The sequence below is a fragment of the Sus scrofa genome, chromosome 7, assembly GCF_054392235.1.
Source record: "Sus scrofa isolate SSC_HxYL_T2T_F1_AM1 chromosome 7, Sscrofa_HxYL_maternal_Yorkshire_Landrace_v2.0, whole genome shotgun sequence".
NCBI classification, from domain to species: domain Eukaryota; kingdom Metazoa; phylum Chordata; class Mammalia; order Artiodactyla; family Suidae; genus Sus; species Sus scrofa.
The window spans coordinates 94,261,770-94,283,961 of record NC_139389.1 but is presented as its reverse complement, the minus strand read 5'-3'; the positions used below and the strand labels follow the sequence as shown (position 1 = coordinate 94,283,961).

At 40.5% G+C, this 22,192-nt stretch overlaps 2 long non-coding RNA genes across 7 annotated transcripts in view; one reads left to right on the top strand and one right to left on the bottom strand.

Moving 5' to 3' along the window:
* Positions 1–22,192, bottom strand: part of LOC102160410 (uncharacterized) — a 164,867-nt gene that overhangs the window by 17,076 nt on the left and 125,599 nt on the right. Inside the window, exons 12-14 of one of the 6 annotated variants that reach the window (XR_014809264.1) lie at positions 17,998–18,047; positions 16,916–16,976; positions 15,894–16,463 (exon numbers count right to left, since the gene is read on the bottom strand). The exons of 1 other annotated variant lie outside the window; for it this stretch is intronic. This is a non-coding gene — a long non-coding RNA (uncharacterized LOC102160410). Of the gene's footprint in view, positions 1–15,055; positions 16,464–16,854; positions 16,977–17,997; positions 18,048–22,192 lie in introns of those variants that run through there. 4 more of the 6 variants (XR_014809285.1, XR_014809287.1, XR_014809284.1 and 1 more) reach the window with 4 other exon arrangements.
* LOC146401780 (uncharacterized) overlaps positions 1–22,192 on the top strand; it is a 300,118-nt gene that overhangs the window by 177,282 nt on the left and 100,644 nt on the right. The gene's annotated exons all lie outside the window — the stretch shown is intronic.

Here is a 22,192-nt window from a genome sequence, read left to right as displayed (position 1 = left end):
TTCATTTTTCTCTTCATAATGATGGGTATTTAAAATGCACATGGCTATTGGATAAGAAAAGAAAACTCTCATTGTTTAAAGTCTTTTTTTTTTAACTTTCTTTTTTTTCCTTTTACTTTGACCTCTTGGTATATGCCTACTTAAGGGTGTTTTGAAGAGGGTGAAAGAAACAGACAGGACTTTGAAAGGAAAAACAGACGTCTAATTGGCTGTCTCTTGCAGCCCTTCAGTGACCCTGTACTGAATACCTCTAATGGACATGTGTGATCTTGGAGCCTTCACTGTGATAAACAAATTTTAGAACTTCAACTTGTTTTTGCAGAAGAATTCTTTATCCTCATCAAAAAGGATTTCCTAAATGAACAAGCCATTAGCACAGGTATACTTTAAATGAATGAATAAGAGATTAGCAAAAATATCTCATACAAGATGGAGTTAAGGTAGTTATCCAATTTTATAGACATAATTATTTAAAAAAAGGAATTTGGGTCAATCATCACTTTTAGTTCATGTCAGTGTATCATTTTATATGATACTATAAAAAGCCAAATCTATTTGCATTCCTAACAATAGTTACTATGTGCAACCTTGGAACTTTTTGCTCTGTAAACCATCTTGGGTCAGGGTGGAAAATAGGAAGAGTCCATTCAAATTCTTTCACACTTCCAAAACACACATGAGATGATTGAAGTTTTTATTAAGTGACGTGGAAGTGGGGGAGGTTATGGGGATTATTCCCTATGCCTACTGTGGAGAAAATGCTAGAAGCCTTACTCCACCAGAGAGCTATGGCTTTCCTCCTTCTCCTTAAATTCTTGGGAATCACTGTGGTCCCATCACTCCCCATTTTCCTACTAGCTCCCTCTCTATTATTCCTTCCTCCCTTCCATGTTGACTTTTTTCAACTCCTCATCTAACATCAACAAGGTCTGTCTTGATATTGTTCTGTGCATCTACCAGCTCCTCTTTCGGTAATCATCTCTTCACAGGCCCATAGCCACTTAAATATTATGGTTTCACATTCTTATCACTAAGACTTTTGGAGTTATAGAAAGGCAGAGACCAATGCCACATTTTGAGAGTCCAGTATATGAAATAATAAAGATACCCAAACAAGGATTTATTTCACCCAAACAAGGTTTAAAAAATGGATTAGGTTTTAATACTTAAAATTCATTAATGTCATCCATAAATGTTCAAATTGAGAATATTATTCTAGTTATAGTATATCTTTATGTGGAAATAATGCTGAAACTCTATATTCCAGGCATGAATGTGGAGTTCATGTCCATCTGGCTGTCCTGACCTCCCGACCCCTGAAAGCATCCCTATATCATATCCTGCTTATAGTCAAAGATTAATGTGGTCAAATAAAAAGGGCACTGGACTGGAAGCCACGGGGATGCCAAGAGGTTCTATCTTATCTGAGCCTTGGTCTCCTCATCTGGGAAATGAAGATGTTGCCATAAATGATCTCCTCTAGTGCCCTTCTGTGGCTTCACCATTTGCTTACCACTCCGAGACATCTTTTCTAGCCAGGCAACAGAGAAAACAAGGGGAAGCAATCAGACACCAGTAAGGATAAGCAGACTCGAAAACACAAAAGTCAGAGACAACAGTACAGGACGAGAGTTATACCCAGGGGATAGGGGACATGTGGAGGTCTACTTTCATATCTCTCTTCTCAACAGTGGTCAAGATGGACTTGGAGAACAGTCATACAGCATCATATGACCCCCACACCAGTCCTAGAGTATTCTCACAGCTAACCCGGTATTCAGCATCACCTGGTAGGTGATTACAGTTCGCAGGAAGAATTATGTCCTTGCTTAATGCTTTTGGTGTGACCCATTTCCCATGACAAAGCAAAGATCTTTCCTCTTCTCACTTTCCCATATGGGGATAACATTAAAGTAGTATTACGACAAGTCAGCACCTATGCAAGTTATAGTTAATAAAGCACCCTGAGAAGTAAATCCAAGATCCAAGATCAAGAGAGATCAAGGAGAAGGAAAATACTTTTTTACCTATTGTCAAGGCTAGCTAACATTAATGATTAAAATATTGTGCTCTTTATTCTCGGATTTCAACAACACTTGAGTCTCATGGTGGAAGCCTCAGGCATTAAATTGAAGAGAACACTGATTGTTAGAACAAGAAAACATCTAAGCATCTATTAGTTCAGCCTTCCGTGAAAAGTCGGAATTCCTTCAATGAAACTCTCATGTATGCCTATCTAGCTTCTCCCTGATAATAACAACAATAATAATGGTGATAACTGTAATGAAAATAATGAAAGCACTATTTCACACTTACTATGTCACCAGACCTGTGCCAGTATATTGAACACTGATTGCAAACCCGCACCTCTCCTAACATTAACTTATTGAATGCTTACAATGCCACCTCTAATTTTATCAAATGAGTCAACTGAATTCTACAAGAAAGGGTTAAGTAACTTGTAATAAGTCACACATCTAGCTAGGAGCTAGGGAATTTAACTAAACAGACTAGTTCTGGAACCTGTCCCTTTAACCCTATGCTACCAGATGGGATGGGGAGAGAGACAAAGTAAACATAGAGTTTGTTTCAACTCTTCTTAATTGAAAGATCTTTTGTTTTCTAAGGCAAACATGCCTCCTTTCTTCATTTGATTCGCAAGCCTTGCACAGGATAATTATTATTCTTTCTTCAGTTTGATCATCTTATATCAGGGCTTGGCAAAACAGTGTCTGTTCTCATGTGGCTCATGAGCCAGGGATGGATTTAAAATTTTCAGATCATATAAAAAATCAAAAGAAGAGTAATACGCACATGAAAATCATCTGAAATTCAAACCTCCATCCATAAGTAAAATTTTATTGGAACACAACCACACACTTCTTCGTTTATGTATTGTCTCTGTCTATGACTGCTTCCACCCTACTACAAGGTCAGAACTGAGCACTGACAACAAGGACCATTTGGCCCAGCAAAGACTAAAACATTTACTAACTCATCCATTATGAAAAATGTTTGCTGCCCCTTACTTTCAATATTTAAATGTGGTTCTCATGTCCTTTCTTCGATGCTCTCTTTTATGGTAACTATCTCAAATCCTCCTCCCTCTCTCAGCTCACAGCAACCTAAGAACTGTTCTCTGGAGTTTCTTTGGAATCACATATTTCACCCCTCTCAAAGTAAACCATGGAATACTACTCAGCAATTAAAAGGAATAAACTACCCAGACATCCAACAACAAGGATGAATCTCCAAAGCATTATGCTAAGTGAAAAAGCCTTCCCCAAAGCATTCTTGTGGTATGATGATATGTATAAGAAATTCTAAAGCAGACAAAACTCACCTACAGTGAAAATAACATCAGAACAATGGCTGTCTATGGGAGAGTAGAGGAGGAATTAGCTAGGATGGAGATTTAAACTTTGAGATTTTGGAAATATTGCAAATCTTGGCAATAGTTCCAGTTACATAATGATATATATTTGCCAAAATAAAGATACCCTTACAATTTTTACATGACACTGCATCTGTCTCCAGGAAAAAAAAAAAAAAAAAAGTCTTGTAAACAAATATTGAACTCCAGTTAATGATCTGCATGCTGAAATAGGAGTGAAAGGTATCAATACCTGGCAATTAATTTTGAAATGCATCCCAAAATTATCATGATCAGATGATTGGATAGAAGGATGGACAGAAGGCAAGATAGGGGATAGAACAAGAAGAGTAAAATGTTCATTGTGGATTCTAGATACAGCTGTGTGGACATTCACTAATTCAACTCCCATGGTCAAAATTTTTCATAGAAAACTTTTATTCTTGAAAATAAAACTTTCATAATAAAATGAGAAGGAGGGAGGGGATAAAGTAATGCCTAGTGTGAAACAAACTACTCTAAATGTTGCACCAAGTGACAATATGATTTCCCTTCCCTTGGAAGGCATTTTCTTGTTAACATTTATTTTCTTTTAATGCATCTATTTGGATCCTCAAGTGCCCCTTCTTAGATTTACCCAAAGAGATACGTCAGTTATATATCACCATTTGGGACTAGTGATAAGAATGTATTCAATGACAGAAGCTAACCTCACCGCAAGAAGCCAACTTTCTGCACACTGTTTAAACTCTGGGTCAGTAGCTTCTTATAAAAAGATGCATAAAATGAAAAGCATAAATATCCCCAATAAGATGCTTCCATCAAATTCATTTGTGCAAAGCAGTATAAATTCCACAAGCAAGTTTACACTCTTGCCTCTTGAAGTTGTAGGAAAAGGAGGAATGCGTTTGATCATGGCTGAATTCCTGGCCTCTTTAACCTCACCAGTAGGTTGTCATGTATTTCTCATACTATGGTTCACTATCATTTGACAAACAATACGCTTGCCACTGTTACAAACATCAGATGAGCACGTGTGCAAGATAAAAATTTGAAGAAAGTTCTCAAAATATGCAGCCTAATCTCTGGATTAACTGTTTCTTTAAAAGGCCTCTGCAATGTATAATCTGCAGTCTGATTTTGTTGCTTTAATGCAATGCCAATATTAGTAGCAATAACATAATCTTGCTTCAACTACTTGGAGATCAATTAGCTGGAAAATTCTGCCATTTCTGAATGAAAGCTAAGAACCAAGGAAGTAAACAAGAGAAATCCCGAAGAGCAGTCAGAAAAGCTGGGAGAACATCAGAGCACCAAGCTCCTATATTCACTTCTGGAAGAATCTCTAGAGCCAACACTCAAAATCCTATGATCCTTCCCTTGTGGGGAATATTCTAACAAGCCTAGATTACCAGCTCAGACCTTAGCAGAGGTGGCATGTAGGCAAGCCCAGCAAAAGCAGCAAGAATGGGAAGAAAAATTAGCCACCATTCAAACCTCAAAGCACATGATGGAGTTTCTGCTGTGGCACAAAGCAATCAGTGGCATCTCTGGAGCACTGAGGCACAGGTTCTATTCCTGGCCTTGCACAGTGGGTTAAGGATCAGGCATTGCTACAGCTGCAGTGTAAGTCACAACCGCAACTCAGATCTGATCCCTGGCCTGGAACTTAAATTTGGTTCTGGGAAGCCAAAAAAAAAAAGAAAAAAATTAAAAAGTGTACTAAAATTGGGGAGGATAAATTTATGGGCAAAAAAGGGCCCACCTTGGAGTTCCTATTGTGGCGAAGAGGAAACAAATCCAACTAGTATCCATGAGGATGCAGGTTCGATCCCTGGCCTCGATCAGTGTGTCAGAGATCCGGCATCGCTGTGAGCTGTAGTGCAGGTCGCAGATGCAGCTTGGATCCCTCCTTGCTGTGGCCGTGGGGTTGGCCGTCAGCTGCAGCTCCAATTCCACCCCTAGCCTGGGAACTTCTATATGCTGCAAGTGTGGTCCTAAAAAGCAAAAAATAAAAAATATTTTTAAAAAAGCCCACCTTAATACTACCAATGAAACGATGGTTCCACAAGGTATTAAAGATAGTCCTTAAAAATACAAAAGGGGAGGGGCTATTATCCAACATCCTTAGGAAATAATAGTGACATCGTTAATGCTGCAACATTTCTCTTACAACTCCATCGACCTCTGAAAAGAACATCAGATTTTTTGTTTTGGTTTTTTTTCCCTCCCTTTTCCCATTCCCGGAGCCTTACTGACGCCGTTCTCTTTTTTCGTCATGGCAATGTCCCTCAATCTGCCTGAATCTTCTGCTCTAGGCCGGCTCTGAACTTCTCCCACACCCTCCTTCACCCAGATGTTTCCTCTCCTGCCCCTAAACTCATATTCCCTTTGCACAGCAATCTGTTGTGTACCAATTCCAGGCAATGTTTTTAGTGTCTGAGGACAACTTCCAAATCATCCACATGTTCCCTTCCCTCCCTTTTCACTTCCGTCTTTGTTTTCCCATCTTTTTCCTCTTCAAACAGCATGCCAAGCAGTCTATGTTCAGACACCATTTGTAAGCCCTCCTGCATTTCCTCTTTATTTCACAGCTTTGCCCTGCTTTTCTTCTTTTGCTCAAACCCCACGCTTCAGCTGAGATCCACCTAAAAATCCCCATTCCTTTCCCATTGGCACAACCCTCAGCACTTGACTTTCAACGTACGTATTTCCTGAGTGACCCCACCAGCCTGCATGGGGGCAAAATACATTGCTTTATTCCTCTTCTCTGGCCAGCCCCTGAGTGTGAGGCTCTGAGCCACCTTGATGGATAATGTTCCTCTTCTGAGCACTAGACTTTGAGCCAATAGATCTGTGTTCAACCTTGAACTCTGCCTCTTACTCACATTTTTGCCCCATCACTTAACTTCTCTCAGCCTCAGTTTCTACATTCATAAAAAAAGGCAGTAATACTTGGGGCCAACCCCTACAGGGTTGGGTGGAGCCAATGGTGTCATGCTTATACAAGCTCTTGGTCAGCCGATGGATGTGACAGTTTTCTTCCTCCACCTGGAAAGCTTTGTGCCTATTGAAATCCTGAGAGGAGAACTTCATTCTCTTTCACAGTCTCAATCTCGTCTCATTATCACAGGTATTTGCTCATCCTCCACATACCACCACTAAATTCCCTAGCTGAGAATAAATTAATTTCCGGTACTGCTGTTTTAGCAGAACATAGACTTGTCAGTGGGGAGCCTGAGAGAAAAGTGGTTAAGTGCAGACTCAGATTTGGGGGCTGAAAGCCTGGCTCCATCACTTGCTAGATGTAGGAATCAGAAATGTCTACTTAGTCTTGATGTCCTCAAAGTTCTAACCTTTTCAGGATAGCAGTAAGCACCCACTGCAGAAGGGGATGGGGGGAGTTCCCACTGTGGCTCAGCAGGTTATGAACCCAACTAGTATCCATGAGGATGCAGGTTTGATCCCTGGCCCTGCTCAGTGGGTTAAGGATCCAGTGTTGCCATGGCTGTGGCATAGGCTGGCAGCTCCAGCTGCAATTCAACTCCTAGCCTGGGAACCTCCATTTTTAAAAAGACAAAAAAAAAAAAAAAAAGGAGATGAAGATGGAATGGTTATAGGGCAGTCAAATGGTATTAAATCTCAGCATATGCAGTGCCCAGCCCACAGGAAGTTCTCAATGACATCTGCCCCTCACTGATCTGTGATGACCTGCCTTTTCTGCCTCAATCTCCTTTTCTGTCTTAGTTTCTTCCATTCTTCCATTCTCCCTGTCCTTCTGTCTCCCATCTTCCCCTGTCACCCCATGGGCAGTGGTAGCTGGCGCCCACAGCGTCCCCCCACCAACCCAGTGAAATCCCAGGGGGATGTTCAGACTTTGAAGCATCCATCCGGAAGGTCTGCTCCCCCTTCACCTCTTCTCTTGCTGGCTCCCCCCCTCCTCCAGATTCCTTTCTGGCATCCTCCCTGTGTTTTCACTGTCTTCCTGATTAGAGTGTATGTCAGAGTGGCAGGATAATTTACTGATATATTAATTTGTGTTTTTATCTTGGCGTTTGCCGGCTCTCTGCTCCATAAAGGAAGCCAGGCCTTTCTGTGCCCCTGCCTCAGGGGAGGTTTGTGTTAAGAGGCCAAAGCCAAGACACCTGGCTTTTGTTTCCCCAAAGTTTTGGGAGGAGATAATGCCAGCCAGGAAGAAGAGAGAAGCTGGTGCCCGTTGAGAGCAGAGACAGGGGGGAAGAGGGAGGCGGAGAGAGAGCTTTTGATGGATAGGAAGGGAGTGAGGGCCAAGAGACCAGGCTGCCAGCAGGCCTTGGCTCCTACCCATGGTCACCCCCTAGGGAAGTGGCTGGGCCACAAAGCAAATGGATTTAAGGCATGTCTAGATAACTAGATCCTAAGCCCAAGCCACTGGGCTCAGCAAACATCCCACTGATCATTCCCTGCACCGGTGCTTTCATGGGCAGCAAAGCCACAGACGTGGTAAAGCCCATGCCTGCCAAGACAGCAGCAACCAGAGGAGACAAGGACAGGGATGGAGCAAAACAATACATCCTAACTCCTAACGTCTACGGCCCCACTCAGACTCTGGGCCAAGCACTATTCTAGGATCTTTACAAGCATAAGAACAGTTGCTCCCCAAGACAACCTTCTATTTCCACATACACAAAGAAGTAGGCACAGAGAAATCAAGCAACTTATTCAAGATCACATAGCTAGGACGTGGTGAAGTCAGGAGTCCAATTCACATGGAAATATAAAAAGGGGCCACCAGTTTCTTGCAGAATGTCTTGAACTACTGCATGAGCCAAACAATAACAACCCCCAAAGTGAAAACACCCAGCCCTGTGAGTACCAATGAGAGGGAAACTGATAACAGACCTGCTTCCTTTTCACTGAGGAGCCTCCTTCTAGTATGAGCAGCTCTGCCACCCCTGCTGAGTTATATTTCGATGATGGAAATACAGTCTTGATTCAGAAGAAGCAAAGGTGCATATGTTCAGAGTGTAAAGAGTCAAGCAGACGTGCCTGGAATTCCAGTTCTTCCCCTTCTATTTTGCCTGTTTCCTAACTTCCCTGTACTTGACTTGACCTTGCCAAGTCTGTTTTCTCAGCCATAAAACCAAGATAAAGGAATCACCTAGCTCAGCAGTTAGACTCAATGGATAATTGTGCAATAATTAGGAGTTATGATCGTCATGGTCATTGTCATTGTTATCCCAGTGGTCCATCCTACTTAGTCTTACTGCTACGCAGCTGCCTTGGGGAGGAGACACATGAGGTATCTTTCAGTGCAACATGGTAAGGGCTATAAATGGGGTAACCCCAGTGTCCCCTGGGGGCCCAGGGCAGGGGCCTCAAAGGAAACTGCAGGGTGGGAATGAGGGCAGGTTTCCTGCAGAAGTTAATGGCCCGAGTCTTTATAAACGATAGTAACCTCTGCCTCACAGTGGGACGGGATCTAGGATCCTCCCCACGCCCCCTTCCAGCCCTTATGAAAGGCTCATGGCCAGAGCACACCCCTGACATGGCTCCAGCAGTTAATTTGAGTGTTTTGAGCAATGTAGAACTTGCATCATACTGGGCCATGGACCAAGCCAGCAGAGGAGAAGCCAAGACAGTTCAGAGCTGCTGGCGCATTCCATAAACCCAAGTTTCCAGGGCTGCCTTGAATAAGATGTGTGAAGGAACATTCTTCATGTGTCAATAAAGCTCATTGACCATGTGACATAAAGAGGAAATGTAAATGTGGGATCCCGATTGGCACAGTTCAAAGCCTCTGACTTTGATACCCAGATATAGCTCTGCAAGCTATTAAGAGTACTACGCTTCCAAAATCCAGAGGTTGTGAAGGAATGCCTGCTTTGCACATCAGAGGGAAAAATAGAGCCGTAAAGAGTGGTCTTGGGAAAATACGCTGCTTGGTTCCCACAGCCAAATATACACATTCAGTGAGATCAAGAATCAACTCAACCGTTCTACTTAGCTATAATTTCAAATTCCCCTAATAGACATTCAGTGTCCAAAGAAAATGATGTGGTTTTTTACCACTTTTCCCCCTTAGAAGCACAGGGCTGACGTGAAATTGTGATGCTAGCCTTACCTTTGAATTGCTTCTCAGCTCGTGTCGTTGTAAACTTAGCATAAAAACCTGTTCTCTGTGTTTCCTTGGAAAGCCTGTGCTCTGTGGCTGGCGCAATGATCGAGTCCACTTGTCTATTCTAAGACACCAGAGGATCTCGCTAAGTCAGAACACCCCACATCTCGCCCATAGAACTATTTATTACCAAACTCAGTGGGGAAGACAAGCTGAGCTATCATTTAGCCAAGAAAACCTGAGCGGCATTTATGTGCATGAAGTAGAGCCTGGCCGTCCATACAGAAACAGGGCTGGGAGCAAATGCATCACACAGTCCAGGCAAATCCCCTCAGCACCACAGCACTGGAGCCAAATGAGTGCGTGGTCCAAGGCTCCAGAACGCTTGTCTTCTCCCCAGCCCCCATCCCAACCCTCAAAGATTACGAATACAATCGCTTGTGACAGATTGCTCCCCCGTCTTCCGCCTTAAATTCTATATGATAAATTCAACACGAAGTGACAGTCACAGCAAGTGTTCAGGGCTGTATCTAAAAAAACTAATTTTACTGAAGTTGGAACTCAATGAACGAGAAAATGTGAATGTACACCTAGGGCATATCTCAAAACTTTAATCTCTATGAATGCCATAATGGTTATTTATGGCCAGGATGATATTAATATTTTAAAATATTTCAATAAAGAAGCGCCGTGAGACTTTAAAATTGTATTATGCAAAGATAATAATCTTTCAATGGGTGCTTCCCTGTGCTGGTATGTTAATGGAGCAAAGAAAAGAAAAACGGCTGCTTTTGTCATCTGAGCAGCGGCTATAGCAAGACGATCCCGTGCTTCATTTCTAAGGAATAGCTCTTCTTCTTTTTTTTTTTTTTTATTATTTGGGGGTGAAAAAAATGTCTTGAGCTGCTATTGTCTGTTTAAATTAGGTAAATGCAATTAAGACGAGTCAAATATACACAGGCTCCAATGATGGGTAAAATTAAGGTCACCAGTTGCAGCCCTAATCCAGCTGCATTGCTTAATCTGGGCTTTAGCCATTACAAGTGAGCAGAATGGTAATGTCTTGCTAGTTTGGGGGTTAATGTAGACTGACTGGGTAACTAGAAATAAATCCTGCAGGCTTGCTCCAACCAGCAAGTGCTTAACACTGACATTTTAAAAAAGGAAAATTGGGTTCCATTCCCCAGGACTGGTCCTTGCTTTTCCCTCTACCTAAGCGCAGAAGCAAAAGAACTCTTTTTCCTGGCCATTTTTTTTGTTTGTTTCCCTCCAGAGGAGTCTTGCTTTTGCCATTTGTGTATTTCTCTTGCTCATTCCAAAACTGAAAGTTCTGCGTCTTAATCCTCTTAAAACAAGAGCGCTTGTCTTTCTTTTCATATGCATACAAATTATATTTGTGCTGCCTGATATTGTTACTTTGTGAAGGAATTGGTTCAGGTAGTCAGAAGATATGACGAAAACATTGTGCATATGGAAAAAAAAAAAAAAAAAAGGTTGACATTTACAGCCGAGAGAGAGGTACGGAATTGCAAAGGTCATCAATGAGTAAACAGATATTAATGGTTAGCCGGATAACTGGTACATAAACAGGTCACATTAATAATTAACACCAGGAAAAACTTAGCACTTTCAACCAAGCTCAGGAAAGTTAGGTGCCGAGGAAATTCCCCAGAAGTAGATGAGAATGCCATGCTGATTTCTGGTTGCTAGAGAGCAAAAAGGCCCTGCTCCATTTTTATGTTTCTCATGTATTCACCAAAAATCAGTTCTGAGATGGAAATGATAAGAAGTAAGAGGGATCGTGGAAGAAAAACTTCTCAGTGACTATTATTTGCTAAGTGATACTTGGCCTAACACTGCCTATTTGCTTTCCTTCCATGACAGTGTGTAAAATTGCTCAAGAAATTTATTTTATCACTAACCTACCAAGTCTCTCTAAAAGTATTAGCTCAGTCATTTTGTTATTTTGCCCGCATGTTACATTAAAACTTGTGAGCTGAGAGGGTTAAATTTTGCATGTGCTGATGGGCATTCACCACCATTTTTTGTAGTTGTTTTGCAAAGACTATTTTTTAGAGCAGTTTAGGTTCACAGTAACATTGAGGGGAAGATATCCAGAATTCTGTATATCTCCTGCTCCTACACATGAAGAGCCTCTACCATGATCAACATCCCCCACTAGAGCGGTGCATTTATTCCAGGCGATGAGCCTACATAGACTCATCATAACTACGCAAAGTCCATAGTTTACCTTAGGGTTCATTCTTCATGTTGTGCATTCTCTAGGTTTGGGCAAATGTACATTGGCAGATATCAATCATTATAGTATCATATAGATTATTTTCACTGCCCTAAAAATTCTATGCACCCCACCTATTTCCCTCTCCCCGACATTTCAACCCCTGGTAACCACGGATCTTTTTATCGTCCCTAAAGTTTTTTCTTCTCCAGAATGTCACAGAGTTAGAATCGTACAATATGTAACCTTTTCAGGCTAGCTTCTTTCACTTTAGTAATATGGAAGATATCTCCTACCTCTCTTCTGATGGGTTGATAGCTCATTACCTTTTTGTGCTGAATGATTTTTCATTGTCTGGATGTACCACAGTTTATTTATCCCTTCACCTGCTGAAGGACAACTAGGTCGCTTCCAAATTTGGGCAATGATGACTAAATGACTAAGCATTCCCGAGCAGGTTTTTTGTTTGGCTATAAGTTTCATCTTTGCTTTTTATAGGGGAAAATCAAAGCTGGATCTGTGGTTATGAAGGCAAAGGCATGGGGTGCCAGGCAAAGAAACTTCATGAGTGAGGTGCTCTCCTACCCCCACCCCCAACCCGACTTCTCACCATGGGGGACTGGGAGCAAATGCACCTGAACCTTTCAGCATGTCATCCTCTTAAGCCTAGAGCACCACATTTTTTAATTTTTTTTAAAGACACCAGATTTTATGTAAAAATCTCTAGATTCCTGGACTTTTAAATGTTGACAACTCACCGAAACTCTGTTCAGTCCAAGCAATATGTTTTTACTTCAGGCCACCTCAGCGCAGTTGAATTGCTTATCCAAATTAAAAATAAACAAAAAGCAAAACAAAAATTGCTGAAAATTTACCAAGGAGGAAGAGCCTCAGTTTATCTTTAAAATTTACTACACAGACTCTCTTCTTCAAATGCAATTCTACCTAGGAATATTCAGAAAAAGAGAATTTGATAAAATCGGACTATATACTTTAACAAAGAAGTAGACTATGAGTAAGGACCTCACGCTTACTCTCAGAACCATGTGAATAAAAGTCAGATGAGATACTTTTGTATACGTGGCCTAATGGTTTACAGATGAGTGAGTAGCACTGCTTTCAAACATAATGTGAGGAAACCAATTTTTAAATAAATGTGTAGTTGGCGTATCAAGCCCACAGGAGATACTGTGACGTACCCAACCTGAAAATCAAATTATTTAAGGTTGGTTATACTAATAACAGCCTCAAACCAACTGCTAAGGTGAACTATAAAACCAGACTAGCCAAAGGCAGGAAATGGGATGAGTTTGAGAGGAAGTAGAAAGAAAATGAGGTACAAGGCTGGTTTACTAGTTAAAGGTGGGGTAGATGCTGAGATAAACCACAGAGGGTGTGTGGATCTTGTTTCTGAGCATGGAGTGGGAGGGTAACCGGGGGTTCTCATGGCCTCAGGTCTAGTCCCTCTCCCCTTCTCCAGGACCACATCTCCACCACCCTCTGCTTTCTTGTCACCATGGGCTGCTGGCCTGGTTCACAATGCTTTCTCATCTCTCCTGGCCCATCTTAACCTAAAGCCTTCTTCACATCACCCTTACTTTTGACCCAGGCACTTTCTTATCTGTCCTATAAAGTTCATCAAAGTTCAGGTGCATCCTCTCCCAGAAGGCCTCATCTAAGTCCTCTCCAAGTGATCAGGGTACCCCCTCCTCTGTGTCCCCCCCCCCCAGCACCTCAGCACTACAGTCATGAGAGGCATGGGTGCACAGAGCCTTCTCCCCATTGGCCCATGAACACCTTGTTGAAGGCAGAGCCTACTGTTTCCACCTTTGAACCGCCATCACCTGAGCCCTGTGCTTGGAAAACAGCTCGTTAATGTTGAAAGAATGTCTAAATGCATGAAAAGAATGGGCCTCAGAGCACAAATGCTTAGAAAAGAGACTCTGACAAGTAAAATATGAGTGAATGAAACTGTTACCCCCCTTTTTTTCTCTTTTGGTATAAATCTTTCATATGTTCACTGCAGTGACATTTGTGATAGCAAGTTCTAGTTTAAAGAATCTTCTGGATCTTATTAAACACAGTAACAATTCGGTTCTTCGGCTTCCTCATCTGTAAAGCAGAGGTGATAGCACCCGCCCTGTGAGGCTCAGAGTGTGGTTGGAAAGACATCTGAGACCATATATGAAAAGAGTCACCCCCAATGGCAGGTGGATCAAGTTGCTGCCCATCCTCTGCTCATCTCTATCTGTGTGGCCCTATTAAAATTCTCTGACTAGAAGTTCCCATTGTGGCTTAGCCAGTTAAGAACCAGACATAGTGTCTGCGAGGATGCAGGTTCAATCCCTGGCCTTGTTCAGTGTGTTAAGGATCCAGAGTTGTTGTGAGGTGTGGTGTAGGCCACAGATGCAGCTCGGATCCCGCATTGCTGTGGCTGTGATGTCAGCTGGCAGCTGTAGCTCCAGTTTGATCCCAGCCTGGAACTTCCATATGCTACAGGTAGAGTCATAAAAAGAGAAGGAAAAAAGGGAAAAAATTCCCCGCCTTTTGCCCATTACCCAATTTGTGTATGAACAAGGATACTGCCTCTCATCTCAGGATTCCCAGACCTCATAGGACCCAGCATTTAGCAAGCCCAGTAAATGTGTATTATAGAATGATGTATGCCACAAACGTCACGGTACAAAATTCATTCAAATTGTCTTAGACAACAAGATACAGGACAGAATAGGAGAGAAAAAAAGGAAATAGAAATTATTGAGAGGCTACTATTTACTGGGCACTCTATATGCCTGATTTTATGTATGAGTTATAATCCTCTAAGATAACATCATGCTTATTTTCCATAGAAGGGAGTTGCAGCTCAGTGAGTTGGATATCACAGCAAAGGATACACAGCTTCTATCAGCTCAAACCCAAACACCACACTTCTCCCCGTAATGAGGCTTTTGTCCTCCAGCAGCTAATAGTTCCTGCACCTCTGACATCGCAGAATCAATGACCAAAAACTCAGGGTGTGTCTAGTCCATGGGCCAGATCACCAGCTTAAAAACAGAGGTTCAAAGAGAGGTATGTGGCCAAAGCTACTGAAACAGTTAGTTTTTTGTTTTTTTTTTTTTTTTTAAAAAAAAAAGGATGAAAAGTCTGTTAGTAAAGCTAGTATGTTTCACAATCACAAATCGCTCTATTTATACACTATTGTGATGAAATTTACAAGTATATTTTATAGTTCATAAAAGCTTCTAAATAATTCCACATTGTTTGATCTAATGTACCGTTATAAAAATGACAAATATTTCCCATTCACACAGACTTAAATCTTTTATAACTATAAAAAGTTGGGTTCTTTTTTTTTTTTTTTTTTCACAAAGTACCCGAAACCTCACTCTTAGAAAATAGGCCAAGACTATGAACTAAAACCCCGTCAGAGAAAGCACAACTCAGAGAAAAGCCTCCTCAAATGATCATTAAAGTAATAATTAAATACCAGAAAAGGGCAAAGGCATTTGCTCCTTTAAAAATCAAAAGAAATAATAAAATAAAATAAACCCTCTGTGAAAATCGCCTCCGTCATCTTTAAAAGCTTTCCCAAATTCCAAATGGCTCTGTTATTAGCAATTCTTGATGCATGAGGTCGTCGTTTAAGAATAAATCTTTAAGTAATTCAAAACAAGGACTCTTCAGTAAATAGTTGAAATTAAGGGGGGAGTTAGAGTCATCTGGTTTCCATTAGGATGATAAAATAGTTCACTTGAAACCTTTTACAAGATGCTTTGTTACTGGGAGGTGTCCGACCATCTCACTCCATCACTAGCCATTTGACACAACATAAAAGGCTTCAAAAGCCATGTTAGGCCTCTTAATCAAAAACTAATTGTAATAGATATTGGGGAGTGTTAACACAGTGACCGCTGGGTTGTAGCTGTGGTGTGGAAGCGGCAGTGAACATTAAACACAACCCCGAGTTGATAGGGCTTATCTCAATTTCAGAGCTAAGTGCTAAGTACTACAGGCCAGTATCTCCTGCTATTGCTCTGTACCACTTTTGGAGTTAATTGCCCCATAAGGCTTCATCTTCTTAATGAAATTTATAGCACTGTCAGAGAACTTGGTAGATACTGCTGCAGTTTAGGAGACTTTACAGAAAACAGAGACATAAACAGAGAGGAAAAGAAAATACATACATTGAGCCTAATGCATCCGTAGTCTTCACTGAGTGATGTGGGCTCTCCAGGCATCAGGGAGGCAGTGACAGCACATTAACTCTCTCTGGCCCAAAGTGGAATATTCATGGCATACACTCTGATGGTAAGCCCATCATTAGTGTCATAGGCCCTGGTAGGTATTTGATAAATACTTAATGGTCGGCCTTGCAAGACCAGACCTGCTAGGTCTGAGAAGCATGAGCTATGCGGGCCTGTGCCTAACCCAGTGTCTCAGATGTGGCTGGCACTCAAGAAAGGTTTTCTGGGTGATTGATGAATGAATAAATGATCTCACTAAAGGAGAGTTCTCCATCATTTGCAGAGTGCTTTCAAGTTTGATCCCCACAACCATCCACTGGACAGGCCTAGCTTTTCATTAATGACTGATCCAGTCCTGGAACTAGCACTTTGAGGCTCTCATTTCAATCTTCTTAACCTCAGATGGACTGGAGAATGGTCTGTGAATGGCCTGTGCTCTAAATTTGGCCCAGAAGGATCTGAGAAGCTCAAGATTAAGTGTGATTCTGGATCCTGCTTTGGATCCCAGAACTGAAAAAAAAAAAAATTTTTTTTTGAGGAAAAACTGGTGAAATCTGGAGTTTAATAGTATTGGACTAAACTGTAGTTAATTTCATTGTATCATAGGTTAGCATTTAGGGCTAGCTGGGTGAAGAGTATAGAGGTATTCTCTGTACTCCTTTGAATTATTCTGTTACTCTAGGATCATTTCAAAATAAAAAGGTTTTGACATTAACTCCATATTATCAAGGCACAAAAGATATTACCTAAAATATATAAAATAGCATAAGAAATGATATTACTTCCCTATGCTGGCAAGTGGTTTTTCTAATTCATGCCTAGTCTATCTCTGCTCAGTCTTCCCTGAGCCCTCCTTTGCTCCCACAAAATTCTACTTGAATCTCTGGTTTCTATTGTTCTATTGTTGTTTACATTCACCATTTATGCATGTTACAAATGCTTCCATGCTACTGTGAACTCACCGAGGTAAAGGATGTTGCCTTGTGTATCTTCAAGCCCTCAGAGTTGTTCATTTGAAACCATCTGAGCATAAATCCACAGAAAGAAAAAAAAAAAAAAGATTTAACAAAAATTACCTTGATTCCAAAGATGTTATTATAGAAATTAGAAGATTGGTTTGACTACTTTGAAAGTGTCCAAAATAGGGAGTTCCTACTGTGGCTCAGTGGGCTAATGATCTAGCTTGTCTCTGTGGAGGCACCTGTTAGATCCCACCCTGGTGCAGTCAGCTCAGATTTGATCCCTGGCCCGGAAACTTCCAAATGCTGCAGGGGAGGCAAAAGAAAAAAGAAAAAAAGAAAAAAAATTTAAAAAGAAAGTGTCCTGGAGTTCCCGTAGTGGTTCAGTGGTTAACGGATCCGACTAGGAACCATGAGGTTGCAGGTTTGATCCCTGGCCTTTCTTAGTGGGTTAAGGATCTGGCGTTGCCCTGAGCTGTGGTGGTAGATTGCAGACGCAGCTCAGATTCTGAGTTGCTTTGGCTCTGGCATAGACCTGCGGCTACAGCTCTGATTAGACCCCTAGCCTGGGAACCTCCATATGCCACAGGTGCGGCCCTAGAAAAGACAAAAAAAAAAAGTGTCCAAAATAATAATGGCCAGGACATGGCAGGCAGTTTATTCCTCTCACATCGGAGTGATTCAAAAGGCTCTCTTCCTCAAGGTGGTCCAGTAACTCAGCCTCTTTTCATCTTGTTGTATGACATGCCCTAAAGGGTTGCTGTTAAGAGCCGGTACAAAGTTGGCTCAGTATAACCCCAAGTCCAGGCTTCAGCCTGCCTGAAATGGGAAGGAGGAAGGAGAGGGCCGGCAATTTCCTTTTGAAAGCACTAAAGAGGAGTTCTCACTGTGGCACAGTGAGTTAAGAATCTGACTGCAGCAGCTTAGATACAATTTCTGGCCTGGGAACTTTCCTATGCCACAGGTGTAACCAAAAATAAAAAAATAAAAATAAAAATAAATGAACAGAAAAGCAGTTTGACAAAACATACAAAACATTTCACTCTTCTATTTAGACCAGAATATAGTCAAATGTCCACTCCTACCTTCAAGGACTGCTGGGAAACACAGTCCAGCTAAATAGCCTAAAAATCACCTAAAACAGACAGGAGAAAGTTGAATATTAGAGCACTATTCTGAATCCCTGATACATTTATTTTATCTTATAGAAATTTACCTATTAAGATGTTCATTTTTCTTAAAGAAGTTGATTTACAAAGCATATTAGTATTTTTTACAACAGCATTTCTGAAATAAAATTTACATATCATGCAATGTACTCCTTTTTTTTCTTTAAGTTCATGTGCCAGTGGCTTTTAGTATAGTTGTGCAACTATCACCACTATCTGATTTCAGAACATTTTTATCACTCCAAAAAGAAAACTTGCACCACTAGCAGGCACTCTCCTTTTCCCCCTCTCCCACCCCTGCTGACCATTAACCTAATTTCTGTCTCCATGAATTTGCCAGTCATGGACATTTCATGTAGATGGACTTATACAATATGCGACTTTTTGTGTCTGGTTATTATATTTACTATGATATTTGTAAAGTTCATCTGTGTTGTAGCACATATTAATATTTCATTACTTTTTATGACCAAATAATATCAATTGTGTGTGTGGGTATACCATGTTTATTCAGTCAAGTAATAAATTGACTTGGGTTGAACATTTGCATTGCATTCACTCTTTGGCCATTGTAAATAATGCTGCTCAGAACATTTCTGAAGAAGTTTTGCATGGAAATGTATTTTTAGTTCTTCTGAGAACCTACCTAAGCATGGAATTACTGGGTCATATGGTAACTCTGTGCTTAATATTTTAAGAGACTACCAAACTATTTCCCAAAGTGGCTATACCATTTCACGATCTTACTAACAATGCATGAGGATCTCAATTTCCCTATATCTTTACCAACACTTTTTATTGTCTGTCTTTTTTTTTTTCATGTTTGCCATTAGAACTAATGAATAAATATAGTAAAGTCGCAGGAAACAAAATTAACATATAGAAATCTGCTGTGTTTCTATGCACTAACAACAAATAAACTATCAGAGAAATTAAGAAAATAATTCTACCTAGAATTGCATCAAAAATTATAAAATCCATTGGAATAAATCTAAATAAGGAGGTAAAAGAGGAGTTCCCGTCGTGGCGCAGTGGTTAACGAATCCGACTAGGAACCATGAGGTTGCAGGTTCGGTCCCTGCCCTTGCTCAGTGGGTTAACGATCCAGTGTTGCCGTGAGCTGTGGTGTAGGTTGCAGATGCGGCTCGGATCCTGCGTTGCTGTGGCTCTGGCGTAGGCTGGTGGCTGCATCTCCGATTGGACCCCTAGCCTGGGAACCTCTATATGCCATGGGAGCGGCCCAAGAAATAGCCAAAAAAAAAAAAAGGAGGTAAAAGACCTATACTCAGAAAAATATAAGACACTGATGGAAAAAAATTGAAGACAACACAAGCAAATGGAAAGATATACCATGCCATGACCTAGGAAAAGTAATATTATTAAAATAACCATACTACCCAATGCAATCTATAGATACAATACCATCTCTATGAAAGTACCAGTGGCATTTTTTTTTACAGAACTAGAACAAATACTTCTAAAATTTGTATGGAAACACAAAAGACCCTGAATAGCAAAAACAATCATGAGAAAGAACAAAGCTGGAGGTTTCATGCTCCCTGATTCCAAACTATACCTCAAAGCAACAGTTATCAAAACAGTATGGTACTGGCAATAATAATAATAATAATAATAATAATAATAATAATAATAATAATAAAAAGCCAGATGCTTAAATCATGGAACAGAATAGACAGCCTGAAATGAACCCACATTTATATGGTCAATTAATTTGCAACAAAGGAAGCAAGCCTGTACAATGAGGAAGAGACAGACACTTGAAAAAATGGGGTTGAGAAAACTGAATAGCTACATGCAGAAGAAACTGGACCACTTTCTCAACGATTTACAAAAATAAACTCAAAATGGATGAAAGATTTAAGCATAAGACCTGAAACCATAAAACTCATAGAAGAAAGAAAAATAGTACAGTCTTTTACATTAGTCTCAGCAATATATATATATATTTTGGATATGTCTCTTCAGGCACTGGAAATAAAAATAAAAAGGCACTACAGTAATTAAAAAGCTTTTGCACAATGAAGGAAACTAGTAACAAAATGAAAAGACCCCCTACTGAATGGGAAAAGATATTCACAAACAATGTATCTGATAAGGTATTGTTGCCCAAAATATACAAAGAACACATACAACTAAACATCAAAAAAACCCAAACAATTGAAAAGTGATTTTATTCTTAGAATTCCCATTGTGGCTTAGCAATGATGAACCTGACTTGTATCTATGAGCATTTGGGTTCGAACCCTGGCCCTGCTCAGTAGGTTAAGGATCCAGCCTTACCATGAGCTTTGGTATAGGTCACAGACAAGGCTCAGATCTGGTGTTGCTGTGGTGTAGGTCAGCAGCTGCAACTCTGATCTGACCCCTAGTCTGGGAACTTCCATAAGTCATGGGTGTGACCCTAAAAAAACAAAAAAGAAAGAAAGAAAAATGGACGGAGGACTTTAATAAACTTTTCTCCAAATAACATATACCAATGGCCAAAGACTCAAGAGAAGATGCTCGATATCACTAACAGTAGGAAAACACAAATCAAAACCACAATGTGAGACCACCTCACCACTGTCGGAAAGGCTATTACCAAAAAGACAACATGGAGTTTCCAATGTGGTGCAGTGGATTAATGATCTGGCTTGTCTCTGTGGCATTGCTGGTTCAATCCCCAGCCTGGCATAGTGGGGTAAGGATCCTGCATTGCTGCAAATATGGCGGAGGTAGCAGATATGGCTCAGATTCAGATCCCCAGCCCAGGAACTTCATATGCCACACATGCCACCAAAAAACAGGGGAAAAAAGACAACAGCTAACAGATGTTAGAGGTGACATAGAGAAAAGGAAACTCCCACTGTTGGTGGGATTGTAAATTGGTGCAGCCACTGTAAAGAACAGTATGGAGGTTTCTCAAAAAATTAAAAATAGAAAAACATTTCTTAAAAAGGAAAAAATTAAGGAAAAAACTACCATACAATCCAACAACCCCATTGCTGGGTATTTTTCCAAAGAAAATAAAAACTTTAATTCAAAGTATGGACCTATGAGTATTATTATAAGTGAAATAACTCAAACAAAGAGAAATACTGCATAATTTCTTTTATATGCAGAATCTAAAAAACAAAGCAGGAGTTGTTCGGTGGTGCAGCAGGGTAAAGATTTGGCATTGTCACTGCAGTGACTTGGGTTGCTGCTGTGGCACAAGTTCAGTCTTTGGCATGGGAAATTCTGCATGCTGTAGGTGCAGCCAAATAAAATAAAATAAAATAAACAAATGGACATAATGAAACAGAAACAGACTTATTGATACAGAAAACAAATTAGTGGTTGCCAGAGAGGAGGGTTTGGGGGGGTAAGTGAAATAGGTGAGGGAAATTAAGTACAAACATCCAGTTACAAAATAAATAAGTTATGGAGATGACATGTACAGCATAGGAAATATAGTAAATAATATTGTGGTATCTTTGTATGGCAATAGATGGTATCATAACTAGACTTATCATAGTGATCACTTTATAATGTATAGAAGTAATGAATTACTATGTTGAGCATTAGGAATAAACATCATGTTGTAGGTCAATTATTCTTCAAAAAGACACAAATGCATAGAAAAAGAGATAAGATTTGTGGTTAGAAGAGAAGGGGCTGGGGGGGGGGGATGGATGAGGGAGGTCAAAAAATATCAACTTCCAGCGCAAAGAGATGTAATGTACAACAAGACTAATATAGTTAACACTGATATGTGCTACATGTGAAAGTTAAAAGAGTAAATCCTAATTATCAACAGGAAAAAATAAGGTTTTTTTTCTTTTTCTTTTATCTCGTATCTCTATTAAATGACGGACATTCACTAAACTTATGGTAGTAATCATTTCATGATGTATGTAGGTCATATCATTATGCTGTACACCTTAAACTTACATAGTGCTGCATGTCAATTATATCTCAATAAGACTAGAAGAAAGGAGTTCCCACTGTGGCTCAATGGTAACGAACCCTACTGGTATCCATGAGGACTCAGGTGCAATCCCTGGCCTTGCTCAGTGGGTTAAAGGATCCGGCATCGCTGTGAACTGTGGTGTGGGTCACAGACATAGCT